Here is a 20,928-nt window from a genome sequence, read left to right as displayed (position 1 = left end):
GATGATCGTATCACAAACAAAATCCCTTTTTTTTGTTAACAGTTTTGTAATCTCAGTTTTTTTTTCAGCAGTGCATATTTTGGACACAGAACCACAAATTGCTGAATTTGAAAGGACTTCGCATAAAGTAAGATGTTTACTTATCGTTCAGATAATAATAAAGTAGATATTTTGAAATATTCTAAGAAAAAAAAAGTCAGTAAATCAATGGAAACTCTTGACTAGAAAAAAATCGTGTGTGAAAAACTGTTTGATTAAAACCCCTCGGTTTTATTTTATGTAGATAAACTCAAAAAATTTATCGTTTTTGTTGAATCCACTGTAGAAGAAAAATTTTTCCGTATTTTGAAGCGTTTTTGGTTTTGTTAAGCAAGATTTCTCATTTAAAACATAAAAAATAATATTTTTTAACTGCATTTATTTGGCTTGTACATAAATTGGAAAAAAAATTGATCAAAAATTTTCAAATGGTGTCAAACTAGATATGGAAAGTCTTGCACCGATTAATTTTTTGCCAGCTCCAAAAGTTTTAGACTTCACGCACTTCAGCAAGGCGCTGCTGGATCTGTGATGTTCAGTACGCATGAGGGTCCTGTTTTTTGTTATGTTGAACGTAGACTTCCTAGTTCAAGTTTTCTTGGTCACGTGATGCTTTTCTGTGTTTTTGATAAAATCTGTGCTTCAATAGCCCAGGAATTTTTCGACTGTTAGTCATTTTAACCAGTCATTTCGAAGAAAATAATTAACATCATGAGTCTCAATGTTTTCGATTTTAAGTGGGTTAAAAATTGCAAAAAGTAGGATTTTAAATTTAAAAAAAAGAATAAAATGTGGTATATTTCTTTCTTCCTCGCAAAAAATTCAGAGCAACATCTCACTCTGCTTGGTTTACCATGCATCTTCATAAAACCATTTCAGAGCAGTGTTTATGAAAGTATACTGAGCTGGAAAATAAATTGACAAAAACAAAAACTTAAGAATCGTTTTTTTTAAATGATTTAAAAAATGTAAAATTCGATCAACAATTTTGAAAACAGATGTCACAAACTTGAGTGACTACGCATGACCAGAAGAAACGCATTTGGATACGGAACATGTACTCTATTTTTGTTTAACAAAAACTAAACCGGATTAATTTTTTTGAATTATCTTTTGTTTCGTATTTTAAAAAAATACTCATCATCAATTTCCTCATTTTAAAGTTAAAAAGGGTGATGAAAAAGATTGCTAATTAAATTTTGGAAAAGTTTTGTGACGAAAAGAATGATGAACGTAATTTAATGGCAGTTTTTTGGACGTACATATAATACTCAATTTAAGTTTTTCTGTAATAATTTGTTGTCATGTTTTTAAAACTATATGAAACAATTGATCGAACAACGTTATCCACTACAAGTGAACAAACTTAAACAGTTTGTATAGCATTCTGATCAAATACAGTCGATTAATTTTACCATCATCAACGGTATGAACAAAATATAGTCTAACAAAGAACTTTTTTTTCTTCAGTTGGTCCAACTGGATCTGGGACAGCAAATTTTCTCTTTGATTGGTTGAGATTGTTTCTTTTTAAGTCAAACTTTGCAAATTTTTCTATTTTTTATTAAAGTTACTATCCTTTGTAAGGACAAAAGCAAAAAAAAGCCTTGAAATTTACCAGAGAGTTGACTTTGAACTTACTTACTCAAATGCTGACCAGCAATGTAACAAAACAACTGTTAATATTTGATATCTCATGTGAAGAAAATTTGAAAGTTTAAGTGTTTGTAAAAAAACTACTGCTGGAATACTATAATTTAGGACTTAAAATACAATATAAATCAAACATAAATTATTTGGGAAGAAAGGTAGAATGACAAACTACTCACATAGTCTTGTTCAAGTCATTGAGATATGTTCTACAAATCAATATTTTAAGTCAACATCTGGGTCTCAGATCTCATTTAAAGGAGTAGTATCAAGATGCAACATCTATTACCTTAAGCTACCAAAGTTCAAAAATGGGAAAGTACTGTGTAATCTTACACAAGAGTTTCTGTTCAACATGATAATCCAAAAAACGAAGAATCTTTTACGAATGCTATTAAGCTAATTGAGTTTTTTGCTGCTACAAATGGTGAAAAGATAGCAGCATTTTTTGATAATCAAACCAGTCCAAACCTTTCTGCTTTTAATCATTAACTTTTTGAATAGAACTCAAATTCTTTTTGAAGACATCTCAAAATTACCAAATAAATTATCAGCAGGTCCTTAGTGTATTTCAAAGATTCTTAAAAAAAGATGAATCTGTATTTTCGATGTTTTTGATGCGCCTTTTTGAATAAGTGCATTGAATTGGGTCAATATCCTTGCTTGTTTAACGTTGCAAACATAGTTGCTTGCTACAAAAGTGACGGACTTAACAACTAGATCTTTATAGGCCCATTTCTTAGATCAGTTCAACGGATAAATTCTTTGAAAAGCTATTGTACAATTGTTAGTCCGTTTTTTTGAAGATTTTTGTCTCATGACTTTTAATCAGTTTGGATTTTGTTAAAAGTTTTCTTCATCTGATGAAGTGTCTCTCTGCTGAATGAGCTTCAAGGCTTAATCTTTAAAGGAAAAACCCATTTACTTGCTTCATTGGCACAAGATATGGTTTTGTTACAGTCAACCACCGGTATTTAATCTTTAAATTAGAAATTTATGTAAAGTGCCACCTCTTGATTTGGTAAAGAACTCTTCAACGAGCAGAAGCCAGTATTTGAAGCTGGTTGTTGTTACTTTGATATCAGTGAATCATGGTATTCCTCAAGGATCAGTCCAGGGCCTTTTTCTATTTCTCGTTTCACCCCCTCATTGTAGACATTCAAATATTTTTCTTTTTGAAGAAGATACTACCATTACGGAAAAAAGATAGTTTCTCTGAGCCTTTTTCAGATCAGCGACTGGATGAATTCAAATCATCTTGCGTTAAAAAACAACAAAACAAGATGAGATAATATAAGTCAAAATCTACAGCAGTAGATTCAATTGTGTTAGACAACAAAACATGAGCACACGTTTCGGTCATAAAATTTTTAACAAAAAAAACGGTTTATTAATAAATTGACTTTCAACCCTCGTACTATAACAGTTTCAAACAAAACATCAAAATATTGTGGTATTTTGTATAGAATCAGATACGTGTTATTAGTAGATGTGGGAGCTGAGCTGTGGGGGGCGGTTGGTTTCTAGTGACGCCCTTGTTTTGAGTTCGGGAAAAGAACATCCAAGTAAAACTGGGCCTAGAGTTTAACTGTATTCAGATAGGGAAAAAATTGGTTGGGTTTCCGTGTTTGTTGCATGATCAGAGACTGATGAGAAAAAAAATAGTTTTTGTAAATATTTCAAGTTCAAAAATCTCGACGCGCGTCATCTTAGTCTAAATATCATTAGATTGATACTAGTGGATTGTAGAATGAAATTATTATTGCTTGTTTTTTGGTTCGTGGTAAGTCAATCATAAGAGTTTTTGTGGAAAAACTGAGATGTTATCTCTTCAAAATCTATCAAGCCAATTGCGATTTTTCCTACAAAAAAAATCAAAACAAGATGAAATTCAATTTTGTTCCCTAGTTAAATATGTATCACTTGATCCTTTCATCTGTAAAATTGCAAGCTTTTTTGAAAGAAATATCACAACTAGGAAACTGGAAGCACTTGAAGAGGCAATCAATATCATTCGTAAGAATGATATGATTGTTGAACCTTACTAGTTTTTCTGTTTTGTCAAACTTTCCAATACTTCTTTGAGCTAGTTCTCTTATATATTCTTCTTCTTGGATAACGAAATTGTTTACAAAGATAATGCGCTCAATTTTTTCTTCAACAATGTGTATAATTTCAATGGAAACTCTACGAAAAAATTTAAGATCATGGCCAGACATTGAAATATATTATTCTGTTAGTTAGCTAGGAGTGTGAGGGTCGAGATCATTGTTTCCGTTCAAATGCATGACTAATGCACGGAAAAGACACAATTCATCTTTGTAGGGTTCCGTGACTTTTATGATAAAAGACAGTTCACCTTTCCCTTTTGTAGTGAAGGTTCGGGTAAGACAGAGCGTGAATATCCCATTGGTTTATTTTGCAGCAAAGCTACAAAAATGTAAAATTTGTGCTCAGCTTGAATCTCCACTTGGTGTTTTGACGTTTTTATTCACCATGCTCCAGAGTATCAAACCTTCTCTTTTCCCTCGGATTGTAATCAAGTCTTCTTCAGTACTTAGCAGATGGGATTTTTCGAACAAAGTTTCATTTTCTGGGCCAGAGATGTACCGATGTTCACCAGTTGCAATATTTTGAAGAAAAAACCCCAGAGCGATGTTTTTTGCTGCAGTATTGAGCTTATTGAAGGATTCTTCAAGCTTCTAGTAGTTGACTTTTGTATCAAGTTTGGTCATTCGAATGTTAATTTCCATCTGACTCCCATTTTCACCAGAAAATATGAATCGACCAGAAACATTTCTGTTTTTTTTTGCGCGAAGTAAGGAAGCGTTAATAGGAAAAACAGCAGCTGATTGTTTCTGATGGGCTAACAAAATTAACGATTTAACCCAAACAAACAACAATTAATTTCGTTGCTTACACATTTTTCGTTCAAATTCCATGACGTCATTTGTTCTTTGTCAGTTACGTCAAGAGCCACGCCTATTTCTCTTTCTGGTTACCACCTCATTCTTTATGTAGAAGTGACGTCATCGCCTCGGCAATACATTTTTTCTGTGCAAATTCTAGATTTTTGCCATAAAGGAATCAAGCAAACAGAACTCAGCAATTTTTATGCAAAATTAAAGACAACTGAGAAAAAATATAATTATAATCATTAATAGAAAGTTTCTAGCAAATAACAATTGATTTTTTACCACAAAAAAGAATAATCAACAAGCTCGATTCAGTCTCTGGGATTATTTTGTTTCAAATGGATGTCCCAAATCAAGTGTGGCAAATATTTGAAGACATAGGATCCCACTAACAAGAATCCGATCAAAGAGAATCAATTTGTAACGACGGGAATGATGTCACTGATTGTAGAACTCGTTGGGATTGATTATTCAACGTTTCCCGACTCGACATATCTTGCCTTTTTTCCTGGATAGGGGAAATTTCTGTCGAAAACCCAAATACAGTCGAAGAGGATGAGTGGTTCTCTGAACGGAGAACTGCACTGCGCAAACCACCAAGTGAGCCACCGGCTATGGAACCAAGAACAACTTCGCGCTCCATTGAGAACGTGCGAAACTTCAAAAACTCAGCTTTTCGACAGCTCTTTGATTTGCGATTGTTTTTATTGTTTTCTTGTTCTTTCTTATTTATTTAATGCAAGAAATGTTTATATTTTTAAAAAATAGGAGCAAAAAATCCAATGAAATGATTTGAATTAAAGGGATTTCTTAACAAAAAATTTGTTAAGAAGTTGTAGCTCACGGTGCTTAAGATTTAATTTGTTTAAAAGCAACCAAAATTTTTTTAGCAACCAACCATTTCGTTGTTAGCAACCAAAAGTTTTATTTTTGCAGGTACATTTATCGAAAACATCAGAAAAGCAATGTATGAAGTTAGGACAGTGTACTCGAAGTCATCAATTCGATATTTTTCAGTTAAAACTTTTGGTTGCTAACAACGAAATTTTACATCTTTTCACATTTTCAAAAAAAGTGGCTAGACTTCTCTTTTTTTTTTTGGTTGAACAGCCACAAAGATTTACAATTTTTCAAGTTTTTTTAAAAAATCATTACGAGTTTAGCATCTTGCAAAATTTTTTAAAAAAAGTCTTGCAGTCAGTAAGAAAAGTGTCAGTAAATCAATCGAAACTCTTGATTAGAAAAAATGTGTTTGAAAAACTGTTCGATTATAACCCCTCGCTTTCATCTTATGTAGAGACATAAAAAAAGGTACAGTTTTTGTTGAATGCACTGTAGAATGGAAACATTCCAAAAATGAATGATTTTCGTAGAGTTTTTGATTTGATTGAGCAAAACTTCTCATCCAATAGACAAAGAAAAAATTAATTTTTTTTACTTTTGTTTATTTGGCCTGTACTTTTATTGGAAAAAAATTGACCAAAAAAATCCTATATTGTGTCTAACTAGATATGGAAACTCCGTTATTGATTAGATTTTTGCCAGCTACAAAGTTTTTAGACTTCATGAACTTCTAAAGGGTGCTGCTGGATGTGTGAAGTTTAATATGCATAAGGATCTGGTTATTAATATGTTGCACCTAGAATTCCTAGTTCGTGTTTTCTTGGTCACGTGACTGTTTTTCTGTTTATTTGTTAAAATCTGAGCTGCAAAATTTTATGCATTCTCCAATGGTAGTCATTTGAACCAGCATTTTCAGAGAAAATAATTAACATCATGAGTCTGTTTGTAATGGATTTTAAGTGCATTTAAAACAAAAAAGTGAAAAAAATATTTTTTTAATTTTTTTTAATGACAAAATATCTTCCTCCCAAATTTTCAAATCAACATCTTACTATCACATCTCACAAAAAGATAATGAGACTTTTTGAATTATCTTTTGTTATAAAAATTCAAAAAGTACTCTCATCACAGAACCACAAATTGCTGAATTTGAAAGGACTTCGCATAAAGTAAGATGTTTAATTATCGTTCAGATAATAATAAAGTAGATATTTTGAAATATTCTAAGAAAAAAAAAGTCAGTAAATCAATGGAAACTCTTGACTAGAAAAAAATCGTGTGTGAAAAACTGTTTGATTAAAACCCCTCGGTTTTATTTTATGTAGATAAACTCAAAAAATTTATCGTTTTTGTTGAATCCACTGTAGAAGAAAAATTTTTCCGTATTTTGAAGCTTTTTTGGTTTTGTTAAGCAAGATTTCTCATTTAAAACACAAAAAATAATATTTTTTTAACTGCATTTATTTGGCTTGTACATAAATTGGAAAAAAAAATTGATCAAAAATTTTCAAATGGTGTCAAACTAGATATGGAAAGTCTTGTACCGATTAATTTTTTGCCAGCTCCAAAAGTTTTAGACTTCACGCACTTCAGCAAGGCGCTGCTGGATCTGTGATGTTCAGTACGCATGAGGGTCCTGTTTTTTGTTATGTTGAACGTAGACTTCCTAGTTCAAGTTTTCTTGGTCACGTGACTGCTTTTCTGTGTTTTTGATAAAATCTGTGCTTCAATAGCCCAGGCATTTTTCGACTGTTAGTCATTTTAACCAGTCATTTCGAAGAAAATAATTAACATCATGAGTCTCAATGTTTTCGATTTTAAGTGGGTTAAAAAATTGCAAAAAGTAGGATTTTAAATTTAAAAAAAAGAATAAAATGTGGTATATTTCTTTCTTCCTCGCAAAAAATTCAGAGCAACATCTCACTCTGCTTGGTTTACCATGCATCTTCATAAAACCATTTCAGAGCAGTGTTTATGAAAGTATACTGAGCTGGAAAATAAATTGACAAAAACAAAAACTTAAGAATCGTTTTTTTTAAATGATTTAAAAAATGTAAAATTCTATCAACAATTTTGAAAACAGATGTCACAAACTTGAGTGACTACGCATGACCAGAAGAAACGCATTTGGATACGGAACATGTACTCTATTTTTGTTTAACAAAAACTAAACCGGATTAATTTTTTTGAATTATCTTTTGTTTCGTATTTAAAAAAAATACTCATCATCAATTTCCTCATTTTAAAGTTAAAAAGGGTGATGAAAAAGATTGCTAATTAAATTTTGGAAAAGTTTTGTGACGAAAAGAATGATGAACGTAATTTAATGGCAGTTTTTTGGACGTACATATAATACTCAATTTAAGTTTTTCTGTAATAATTTGTTGTCATGTTTTTAAAACTATATGAAACAATTGATCGAACAACGTTATCCACTACAAGTGAACAAACTTAAACAGTTTGTATAGCATTCTGATCAAATACAGTCGATTAATTTTACCATCATCAACGGTATGAACAAAATATAGTCTAACAAAGAACTTTTTTTTCTTCAGTTGGTCCAACTGGATCTGGGACAGCAAATTTTCTCTTTGATTGGTTGAGATTGTTTCTTTTTAAGCCAAACTTTGCAAATTTTTCTATTTTTTATTAAAGTTACTATCCTTTGTAAGGACAAAAGCAAAAAAAAAGCCTTGAAATTTACCAGAGAGTTGACTTTGAACTTACTTACTCAAATGCTGACCAGCAATGTAACAAAACAACTGTTAATATTTGATATCTCATGTGAAGAAAATTTGAAAGTTTTAAGTGTTTGTAAAAAAACTACTGCTGGAATACTATAATTTAGGACTTAAAATACAATATAAATCAAACATAAATTATTTGGGAAGAAAGGTAGAATGACAAACTACTCACATAGTCTTGTTCAAGTCATTGAGATATGTTCTACAAATCAATATTTTAAGTCAACATCTGGGTCTCAGATCTCATTTAAAGGAGTAGTATCAAGATGCAACATCTATTACCTTAAGCTACCAAAGTTCAAAAATGGGATAGTACTGTGTAATCTTACACAAGAGTTTCTGTTCAACATGATAATCCAAAAAACGAAGAATCTTTTACGAATGCTATTAAGCTAATTGAGTTTTTTGCTGCTACAATTGGTGAAAAGATAGCAGCATTTTTTGATAATCAAACCAGTCCAAAGCTTTCTGCTTTTAATCATTAACTTTTTGAATAGAACTCAAATTCTTTTTGAAGACATCTCAAAATTACCAAATAAATTATCAGCAGGTCCTTAGTGTATTTCAAAGATTCTTAAAAAAAGATGAATCTGTATTTTCGATGTTTTTGATGCGCCTTTTTGAATAAGTGCATCGAATTGGGTCAATATCCTTGCTTGTTTAACGTTGCAAACATAGTTGCTTGCTACAAAAGTGACGGACTTAACAACTAGATCTTTATAGGCCCATTTCTTAGATCAGTTCAACGGATAAATTCTTTGAAAAGCTATTGTACAATTGTTAGTCCGTTTTTTTGAAGATTTTTGTCTCATGACTTTTAATCAGTTTGGATTTTGTTAAAAGTTTTCTTCATCTGATGAAGTGTCTCTCTGCTGAATGAGCTTCAAGGCTTAATCTTTAAAGGAAAAACCCATTTACTTGCTTCATTGGCACAAGATATGGTTTTGTTACAGTCAACCACCGGTATTTAATCTTTAAATTAGAAATTTATGTAAAGTGCCACCTCTTGATTTGGTAAAGAACTCTTCAACGAGCAGAAGCCAGTATTTGAAGCTGGTTGTTGTTACTTTGATATCAGTGAATCATGGTATTCCTCAAGGATCAGTCCAGGGCCTTTTTCTATTTCTCGTTTCACCCCCTCATTGTAGACATTCAAATATTTTTCTTTTTGAAGAAGATACTACCATTACGGAAAAAAGATAGTTTCTCTGAGCCTTTTTCAGATCAGCGACTGGATGAATTCAAATCATCTTGCGTTAAAAAACAACAAAACAAGATGAGATAATATAAGTCAAAATCTACAGCAGTAGATTCAATTGTGTTAGACAACAAAACATGAGCACACGTTTCGGTCATAAAATTTTTAACAAAAAAAACGGATTATTAATAAATTGACTTTCAACCCTCGTACTATAACAGTGTCAAACAAAACATCAAAATATTGTGGTATTTTGTATAGAATCAGATACGTGTTATTAGTAGATGTGGGAGCTGAGCTGTGGGGGGCGATTGGTTTCTAGTGACGCCCTTGTTTTGAGTTCGGGAAAAGAACATCCAAGTAAAACTGGGCCTAGAGTTTAACTGTATTCAGATAGGGAAAAAATTGGTTGGGTTTCCGTGTTTGTTGCATGATCAGAGACTGATGAGAAAAAAATACTTTTTGTAAACATTTCAAGTTCAAAAATCTCGACGCGCGTCATCTTAGTCTAAATATCATTAGATTGATACTAGTGGATTGTAGAATGAAATTATTATTGTTTGTTTTTTGGTTCGTGGTAAGTCAATCATAAGAGTTTTTGTGGAAAAACTGAGATGTTATCTCTTCAAAATCTATCAAGCCAATTGCGATTTTTCCTACAAAAAAAAATCAAAACAAGATGAAATTCAATTTTGTTCCCTAGGTAAATATGTATCACTTGATCCTTTCATCTGTAAAATTGCAAGCTTTTTTGAAAGAAATATCACAACTAGGAAACTGGAAGCACTTGAAGAGGCAATCAATATCATTCGTAAGAATGATATGATTGTTGAACCTTACTAGTTTTTCTGTTTTGTCAAACTTTCCAATACTTCTTTGAGCTAGTTCTCTTATATATTCTTCTTCTTGGATAACGAAATTGTTTACAAAGATAATGCGCTCAATTTTTTCTTCAACAATGTGTATAATTTCAATGGAAACTCTACGAAAAAATTTAAGATCATGGCCAGACATTGAAATATATTATTCTGTTAGTTAGCTAGGAGTGTGAGGGTCGAGATCATTGTTTCCGTTCAAATGGATGACTAATGCACGGAAAAGACACAATTCATCTTTGTAGGGTTCCGTGACTTTTATGATAAAAGACAGTTCACCTTTCCCTTTTGTAGTGAAGGTTCGGGTAAGACAGAGCGTGAATATCCCATTAGTTTATTTTGCAGCAAAGCTACAAAAATGTAAAATTTGTGCTCAGCTTGAATCTCCACTTGGTGTTTTGACGTTTTTATTCACCTTGCTCCAGAGTATCAAACCTTCTCCTTTCCCTCGGACTGTAATCAAATCTTCTTCAGTACTTAGCAGATGGGATTTTTCGAACAAAGTTTCATTTTCTGGGCCAGAGATGTACCGATGTTCACCAGTTGCAATATTTTGAAGAAAAAACCCCAGAGCGATGTTTTTTGCTGCAGTATTGAGCTTATTGAAGGATTCTTCAAGCTTCTAGTAGTTGACTTTTGTATCAAGTTTGGTCATTCGAATGTTAATTTCCATCTGACTCCCATTTTCACCAGAAAATATGAATCGACCAGAAACATTTCTGTTTTTTTTTGCGCGAAGTAAGGAAGCGTTAATAGGAAAAACAGCAGCTGATTGTTTCTGATGGGCTAACAAAATTAACGATTTAACCCAAACAAACAACAATTAATTTCGTTGCTTACAAATTTTTCGTTCAAATTCCATGACGTCATTTGTTCTTTGTCAGTTACGTCAAGAGCCACGCCTATTTCTCTTTCTGGTTACCACCTCATTCTTTATGTAGAAGTGACGTTATCGCCTCGGCAATACATTTTTTTTGTGCAAATTCTAGATTTTTGCCATAAAGGAATCAAGCAAACAGAACTCAGCAATTTTTATGCAAATTTAGAGACAACTGAGAAAAAATATAATTATAATCATTAATAGAAAGTTTCTAGCAAATAACAATTGATTTTTTACCACAAAAAAGAATAATCAACAAGCTCGATTCAGTCTCTGGGATTATTTTGTTTCAAATGGATGTCCCAAATCAAGTGTGGCAAATATTTGAAGACATAGGATCCCACTAACAAGAATCCGATCAAAGAGAATCAATTTGTAACGACGGGAATGATGTCACTGATTGTAGAACTCGTTGTGATTGATTATTCAACGTTTCCCGACTCGACATATCTTGCCTTTTTTCCTGGATAGGGGAAATTTCTGTCGAAAACCCAAATACAGTCGAAGAGGATGAGTGGTTCTCTGAACGGAGAACTGCACTGCGCAAACCACCAAGTGAGCCACCGGCTATGGAACCAAGAACAACTTCGCGCTCCATTGAGAACGTGCGAAACTTCAAAAACTCAGCTTTTCGACAGCTCTTTGATTTGCGATTGTTTTTATTGTTTTCTTGTTCTTTCTTATTTATTTAATGCAAGAAATGTTTATATTTTTAAAAAATAGGAGCAAAAATTAATTTTTTTTACTTTTGTTTATTTGGCCTGTACTTTTATTGGAAAAAAATTGACCAAAAAAATCCTATATTGTGTCTAACTAGATATGGAAACTCCGTTATTGATTAGATTTTTGCCAGCTACAAAGTTTTTAGACTTCATGAACTTCTAAAAGGTGCTGCTGGATGTGTGAAGTTTAATATGCATAAGGATCTGGTTACTAATATGTTGCACCTAGAATTCCTAGTTCGTGTTTTCTTGGTCACGTGACTGTTTTTCTGTTTATTTGTTAAAATCTGAGCTGCAAAATTTTATGCATTCTTCCAATGGTAGTCATTTGAACCAGCATTTTCAGAGAAAATAATTAACATCATGAGTCTGTTTGTAATGGATTTTAAGTGCATTTAAAACAAAAAAGTGAAAAAAATATTTTTTTAATTTTTTTTAATGACAAAATATCTTCCTCCCAAATTTTCAAATCAACATCTTACTATCACATCTCACAAAAAGATAATGAGACTTTTTGAATTATCTTTTGTTATAAAAATTCAAAAAGTACTCATCATCATTTTTTTTTTTCATTCTAAATTTAAAAGGGGTAATAAAAATGATGAACAATTAAATTTGAGAAAATTTCGTTGACAAGAAGAATAATGAACGAAAATCATGGAAATTTTTTGGACGTGTATGTAATAGTTCGTTTTTAGTTTTTCTGTGACAGTTTTTTGCCATAGTCTTAAGACTAGCCTAAGCAATCGATCGAACAACGTTTTCCACTACAAGTGAAGAAACATAAGCAGTTCTGATCAAGTTCAGTCGATCATACTTCATCATCTTCAACGGTATAATTAAAATAACGTCTAACAAAAAACGTTCTTTTCTTCAATTGGTTGAAGTGAATATGGGAAAGCGAAATTAATTTTTGATTGATTGAAATTGTTTCTTTTTGAGCCAAACTCTGCAAAACTTCCTATTTTAAAAAAAATTATCATCCTCTTCAACGACAAATCAAATGCGAAGAAAAAATATTAAAGTTATCCGGGCAGCTTAAAAATACACTTAAAAGCTATCGAGTTATACTTAAAATTCAATATAAACCAAACATAAATTGTTTCATAAAAGCAATTGGGAAAGAAATGTTGAAGAACAAAATAAACAAAATAGTCTTGTTAAAGTCATTGAGAGATATCCTATAAACCAATATATTAGGTCAACAATTAGGTCTCCGATCTCATTTTGAAAAGTGGTATCATAATGCAACATCTATTCCCATGGTCATTTATTCACTGATTGAAATCCAAAATCAGTTGATTCGCTAAGTTATTGGACAACCAGTGATTCAATTCCAATTAAACTTTATCAAATAGTAGCAAGAGACACAAGTCTTTTTAAACGATGTGCATACAAAAAGTCTCTATACTCCCAGTATGTCAGACACTTTCCCAAAAAACTTCAAAAACAATCCATCCTCAATTGCCCAAAAAATTTATTCAGAGTCTCAGTGAGTTCCTAAAAAATTTGTTATGAGAGGAACTACAGGACCTCCAAGAAGTAAATCCAGAATTAGTTAAGATTCTACTAGAAAAATTAGAACTCACAAGAAGACAAACTTCACTGCATAAAAGAATAATTTTTTGAATTATCTACTAACGTTTTACAACTAACAAACCTTATCAATCCGGAAAAAAAACAATAAATTTGGAACAAGAGCAAGAATTAAAGTAGGATGTACCAAAAGACTTTGATTCTTTTTACACTGCTGCAAATGCAGGATTGAGAACAAGTAACAATAATCATTTTATCGATTTACCTTTGAGTTCTCCTAAAATTAAATTGAGTCAGTCAGAAAATATCTTATTTGATGATCGAGGCATAAAACAATTTATTGTAGACTTTGCGGGTGCGATATTTTTTTTGCGATATATTGTAGATTTTGCCCAGATATTTACTTAACCAATTTTGAAGTCATCCAAATTCCTGGTTACCAACCAAATATTGAATTGGTTTTATCCAGGTATGAATGATCTGTTTTTAGCTTTCAACTTAAGAATTCAAGCCCTTGCACAGGCAATTGAACGCAATGGATTTCATGTATCAGTAGGTACATTTACTCAAAAAACAGCCGCTCATTTACCTGAGAATCAACCATTCTCCTGAAGATTCTTAGGGATTTTTGAAAAAGCGTTCCCTGATGACATATAGCATTATAATAAAAAACATCAGAATCGGTGATACAAAAACTCCTTCACTGCGCTGTATTAGGTTCATTTCCAAAGTAAAAACTGGAAATAAAATATCTAGAGGACAGTACATGAATTATCGGTCCTTTACAAATTTACCGTTTAAAAAATTGTGAAAAAAGTGATTTCATATCAAAAAACAGAACTAAGAGATAGTACAAGTGAAAAGTTTCTCCTGCATGCGTAGGAATTACACGAGTTGTTTTGCTGTTCCACACGAGTTCAAATCATTCATTTTGAAAATACTTCAAACAAAGATGTTGCTCAAATTCGGCAATTTTCCAAATTTCGGTGGACATGCAAGACAACATGTAAGAGGTTTTGGTGCTCTTGCACAAGCTCTTGAAGGAACTGCAACCCCTTTCTTTTAAAAAAACTTTATAGTCCCAGCTGCAAAAAAAAATGAAACAGAACCATAGATTGCAGAACTTTTTAGTGTAGCAGCACAGTTTCAGCTAGGTAGAGCCTAAATATTCAAAATATCATACAGAACAATTCATTACTTAAATTAGATCAAATCTGATCCTATTTCGATTTTGTAGAAAAAAATTGAGAAGAACTTAAGTTTTTGTGCAAGATATCTTACCATTGACTTACCATGAACCAAAAACACAGTATAATAAGTTCATTCCACAGTCCACACGTACTAATCTAATGATAATTTCCAATTAGATAACGCGCGCCAAAATATATTGCAAGAAAACTAGAGATTTCAACCAAAAGCCAGAAAAAAACATAAAACACTGTTGCTCAAAGTTGGCAAATTTTCCAATATTTGTGGACATGCAAAACAACATTGAAGAAGTTTTGGTGCTCTTGCGCAAGCTCATAGGAGAACTGCAACCCCTTTTTATCAAAAAGTTTTAGTCCCAGCTTGAAAAAAAATTGGAGCAGAATCGTTTGAAATCGCGCTCCAGAGATCGGTGAAGTTTTTAGTGGATAAAAAAATTTCAAAATTTTTGCAAAAGATAGGGACACAAAAACTGTTTGGAAACAATTGGGGAGTGGCAAAAAATCTAAGCATAGATTTAGTAGAACCAGATCCAAATCCCAAAAATGTTGTTCGACAAACAGTCACTCTCGCAAACAATATAAAATGAATTTAAATCGAAGTAGCGATTTTCCGTAGGGGGTTTTAACAAAGTTTTCTTTAGAGATTTTTGACGAAGTATAGAGATTTGGAAACAAATATTTCAGCTTACACAAATGCAGTATTGCCCAGTGTGTCTCTAGATGAACGCAGTATTGAGTTTGAACTTGAGACGGAACGTGATCTCTATATGGAAATGCGTGACACACCATCTTAGTTTAAAGCTGCAATTATTCAAAAAAAACTTTATTTGATGATTTCAGAAAAAAAAGTAGAATAAAAAGCAAAAGCGGAAGATGCTTCAGATTAGGAATCAAGACCTTACTGAATTTATCTAAACAATCTACTACAATCTCTATTCTCTAATTGTGATGTTTATTTTAACAAAACAATGGCTTACAGCGCGAATGGAGTTGAAAAAAACGGTGAATAGCGCGCACTGATTGAAGCTAAATTGTCTACCAAGTTTGGAGCTGCGACATGATTGTATAAGAAACTGCAGCAAAAATTAGCCAGCCTATTTGGCTAAAAACGCACCTTGATCACCTATCTTGAGTCTACTTCTTTAAAAGTCAATATGGAGATGTAAAATATATTATCAGCTAAACTTTTTCATTGCGAAATGACATGGTTGCATTTTCAAACTTAAACTAGGAAGAGTCGTCTGTGTTCCCCGACTCTTTTGCAATTGGGTTAGTTTCCCAATGCTCGCAAAAATTAAGTATAATATCAATTTTTATTAGTTTTGAAATCTGAAACGAAAACAAAACAAAAATGACTGATGATGCAAAATTAAAATTTTTCAAACGTTTGACATAATTTGGAAAACAAATTTAAAAAAATTTAATTTTTGAGGAATTTTGATTTGAAGCGGTTGCAGGCTGTTGATATCTCTTTTGTTAAATTTTGATGATATACTGATAATTGAGTTGAACTAAATTTTTTGATTTCTTGAGAACAAAATTTCAAAAAATTCTCTGATCAATTTTTATAAATATAAGGGTTGGTAGTATTTGCATGGGCAAAATTGGGATTAAAATGCTATACATCTTATAGCGCGTAAGCGGTGAAAAATGATGCTCAGAAAACATTTAAAAATTAATTCAGGTAATTATATTAATTTTGTTAAGAGCTTTGAACACCGTCCGGAAACAAATCTCATAATGAGATCAAAGTGTTTTTTTTTGTAATTATTATTAAACTACCTAACAGACTGATAACATATTTATCCTGAAATCAGCAAAACAGCTGTTTTTTTTCTTAAACCTTTTTGCCGTCTTGGATTCTACTAGCAACTAGCTACTAAATACTGTATCGTTCAAAATCACTCCAAAAACAGTCGAATTAGTAAAAATCGGAACGGAATCCAGAACAAAACCAGCCGCATTAATAAAATCTGGAACAAAAATTGCGGAACCTAGAAGACAAATATGCATTCAGTACATTACATGATAAAATGGGCGAAATCCTCCTTCATTTGCGAAATCCAGCTATAGTTTGTGGATTGGATTTTGTTGTTCCGACTTTCGATACGAAAGTAACGGAATATTTGTGCTCGGGGTGGGTTTTTTTTTTCTTCAGACAAATTTCGACTTTTTAACTAGCCATTTCTCACTGAATTTTTTATATCATTCGAAAGCTATTGTTGTCCTGAGGTCAAATTTGAAAAGATATTTTACCTGTGATCATTTTTCAGAAAGTTATGGGAGTTAAAATATTGCCGTTTTGGCCAATTTGGGACAATTAACGCGCGATATATTTCGCGCTATTAACGCGTAAGCGGAGATTTAATCCGTCTTAAAACCGTTCCAAATTGGTTGAAAGAAGCTTATTTGCCATAATTGATTTGTTACAAGGAGCTAAATCAATCTTTTTGAACTTTGTATGGCGTGTGGGGGGATGATTTTCATAAAAAATTTCAAATTTTAGAAAAAATATTTTTTCATTTTATTTTTTACATTCAATTTTTTGAAGTTAATACTGCTCCATAAAACCTTAAAAGGCAGTCAGAACATTCAGGGCTTCGCCCTGATACGAGCAGTCTTGTTTACATTTGGATTCCACTTAGTTTTGCCGCTAAAAAGCCCGAAACCACTTAATTTTGTGGAATTCAGAACTAGTAGCTACTTTTGATCGGGCCGAATTTGCGGCACAAGTAATATGCTGACATGTTTAAATCTTGTCTTTGGTTTGAATGAATTACATAAACCAAATGGTGGGCCTACCCAGTGCTCAATTTGGCCCCGCACTGCTGATTGAAGATTTGGTTGTTGGAAATTTAGTCCGCGTTTGAATTCTATATCAAAAAATTTCATCAAGATTTTCTTCATAGATGCTAAAGTTAGTCGCAGCTATGAGTTTCTCGATATATGAGCTGTCTTATTAATCTTTTTTCAATTTTGATAAAATTACATAATGCATGTAAGTGAATGGAAAACTTGCTTTTTTCAAACTTATTTTTAGTTAGGTCTAAATATAATTAAAGAATCATTGAAACATTTGCTTTGCTTTTTTCTCTGATTTTCTCACAATTATCAATAACAATTTCCCTTGCGTAATTCAATATGGGAAAAAAATTAACAAAAAACACTAAACATTTTAAATTAAACAATTAAAATCAATCATTTACTTCCTTGAGATCTCATAATGTTAAGTTTAAACATAATTCATGTTTCAATAAATTTTTTGCTCTGGCATTTGAAAGAAAATAGGTGTAACCAAACACAGAATGTCCTCAAATTTCCCTCGAACCATGGGTCAAACTTTCTGACTTGTGCAAATATCAACAATGGTTTCCCTTGCGCAACTCATGATGTTAACATTAAATATAAACGATACGTTATTTCGGCGTAAATAAAAACTTCTCGGACAGTTTTATCAAAACATTCAATTTGGTAGCTAAAGTCATTAAATTTAGCTAATCAAGTTAATATCTTCACATCTGAGACTTTAAAAACTTTATTTGACTTTGCTGTAAAACTTTGTGCTCAGATGAACCAAAGTGTTCAAGAGATCTCTCTCTTAGAGATTTTCACAAAAATAATAACCCATAAGATCTAATTCAAATATAGTTTGAAATTGAGAAAATTTTGGCAAAATAAGAAATTATAATGGATTACAATCTCTCTTTTTGAAATCAAATATAATCAAATAGAAAACAATATATTCGATTATTTTAATCCGAATTTCTAACTTATTTGTTTTGCAGAAAAAATCCAATATAATCGATTATAATTGTTTATAATCTTTTTTGTTTGCCCATTTTGTCTTCGACCTTCCACCTCAATTGCTTATATTTCATGATTTTCCTAAACGTTGATTTATGAGAATAATCAATTCAAATTTATAACTTTTTTTCCATTTATTCTTGATTATAGTTGTTTCATGGTGTACATTTTATGTTTTTTTGACCACCAAAATATCAGCACATCCTTCAGTTTCATGATTTTTATAGAAAAGTTATTTTTCACCTACCGCGAAATTCTTCAGTTAGTATGAAAGGATCTCTATTAAATCTATGTTTCGTGGTAAAACTTTGTTTCAGATCAACCAAAGAGAAACAAGACATCTCACTTTTAGAGATTTTTGACGAAAAAAATTCTTATCTATTATAATAGATTTTATTTGACTATAACAGTTCATAAGAGGTTATAATAGTTTTAAAGAGATTATAAGAGAATTTTAGAAAAATTATAATTAATTATATCTGATTATATTTGATTATAATGTCACGAAAACTGTTATCATTATAATGGATTATGAATCATTTAAACATTTAAATTTGGCGCTTATAATTAATTATAATTTTGATAAAAGTAAAATTGTAATTGTAATATAATCGACTATATTCTCTTTTTATCGAGTGCGGGTTTCTATTGTTCTTTGTCAATCGATGCTGCCAGTCAACAAAAAAATTTGACCAACTCACAGCCGCTTTTGATCGTGGCCGAATTTGCGGCACAAGTAATATGCTGACATGTTTAAATCTTGTCTTTGGTTTGAATGAATTACATAAACCAAATGGTGGGCCTACCCAGTGCTCAATTTGGCCCCGCACTGCTGATTGAAGATTTGGTTGTTGGAAATTTAGTCCGCGTTTGAATTCTATATCAAAAAATTTCATCAAGATTTTCTTCATAGATGCTAAAGTTAGTCGCAGCTATGAGTTTCTCGATATATGAGCTGTCTTATTAATCTTTTTTCAATTTTGATAAAATTACATAATGCATGTAAGTGAATGGAAAACTTGCTTTTTTCAAACTTATTTTTAGTTAGGTCTAAAGATAATTAAAGAATCATTGAAACATTTGCTTTGCTTTTTTCTCTGATTTTCTCCAAATTATCAATAACAATTTCCCTTGCGTAATTCAAGATGAAAAAAAAAATTAACAAAAACCACTAAACATTTTAAATTAAACAATTAAAATCAATCATTTACTTCCTTGAGATCTCATAATGTTAAGTTTAAACATAATTCATGTTTCAATAAATTTTTTGCTCTGGCATTTGAAAGAAAATAGGTGTAACCAAACACAGAATGTCCTCAAATTTTCCTCGAACCATGGGTCAAACTTTCTGACTTGTGCAAATATCAACAATGGTTTCCCTTGCGCAACTCATGATGTTAACATTAAATATAAACGATACGTTATTTCGGCGTAAATAAAAACTTCTCGGACAGTTTTATGAAAACATTCAATTTGGTAGCTAATGTCATTAAATTTAGCTAATCAAGTTAATATCTTCACATCTGAGACTTTAAAAACTTTATTTGACTTTGGTGTAAAACTTTGTGCTCAGATGAACCAAAGTGTTCAAGAGATCTCTCTCTTAGAGATTTTCACAAAAATAATAACCCATAAGATCTAATTCAAATATAGTTTGGAATTGAGAAAGTTTTGGCAAAATAAGAAATTATAATGGATTACAATCTCTCTTTTTGAAATCAAATATAATCAAATAAAAAACAATATATTCGATTATTTTAATCCGAATTTCTAACTTATTTGTTTTGCAGAAAAAATCCAATATAATCGATTATAATTGTTTATAATCTTTTTTGTTTGCCCATTTTGTCTTCGACCTTCCACCTCAATTGCTTATATTTCATGATTTTCCTAAACGTTGATTTATGAGAAAAATCAATTCAAATTTATAACTTTTTTTCCATTTTATTCTTGATTATAGTTGTTTCATGGTGTACATTTTATGTTTTTTTGAACACCAAAATATCAGCACATCCTTCAGTTTCATGATTTTTATAGAAAAGTTATTTTTCACCTACCGCGAGATTCTTCAGTTAGTATGAAAGGATCTCTATTAAATCTATGTTTCGTGGTAAAACTTTGTTTCAGATCAACCAAAGAGAAACAAGACATCTCACTTTTAGAGATTTTTGACGAAAAAAAATTCTAATCTATTATAATAGATTTTATTTGACTATAACAGTTCATAAGAGGTTATAATAGTTTTAAAGAGATTATAAGAGAATTTTAGAAAAATTATAATTAATTATATCTGATTATATTTGATTATAATGTCACGAAAACTGTTATCATTATAATGGATTATGAATCATTTAAACATTTAAATTTGGCGCTTATAATTAATTATAATTTTGATAAAAGTAAAATTGTAATTGTAATATAATCGACTATATTCTCTTTTTATCGAGTGCGGGTTTCTATTGTTCTTTGTCAATCGATGCTGCCAGTCAACAAAAAAATTTGACCAACTCACAG

This window comes from Symsagittifera roscoffensis, chromosome 5, assembly GCF_963678635.1.
Source record: "Symsagittifera roscoffensis chromosome 5, txSymRosc1.1, whole genome shotgun sequence".
NCBI lineage: Eukaryota > Metazoa > Xenacoelomorpha > Acoela > Convolutidae > Symsagittifera > Symsagittifera roscoffensis.
The sequence above is the reverse complement of the archived record's forward strand: the minus strand, read 5'-3'. Positions refer to the sequence as shown.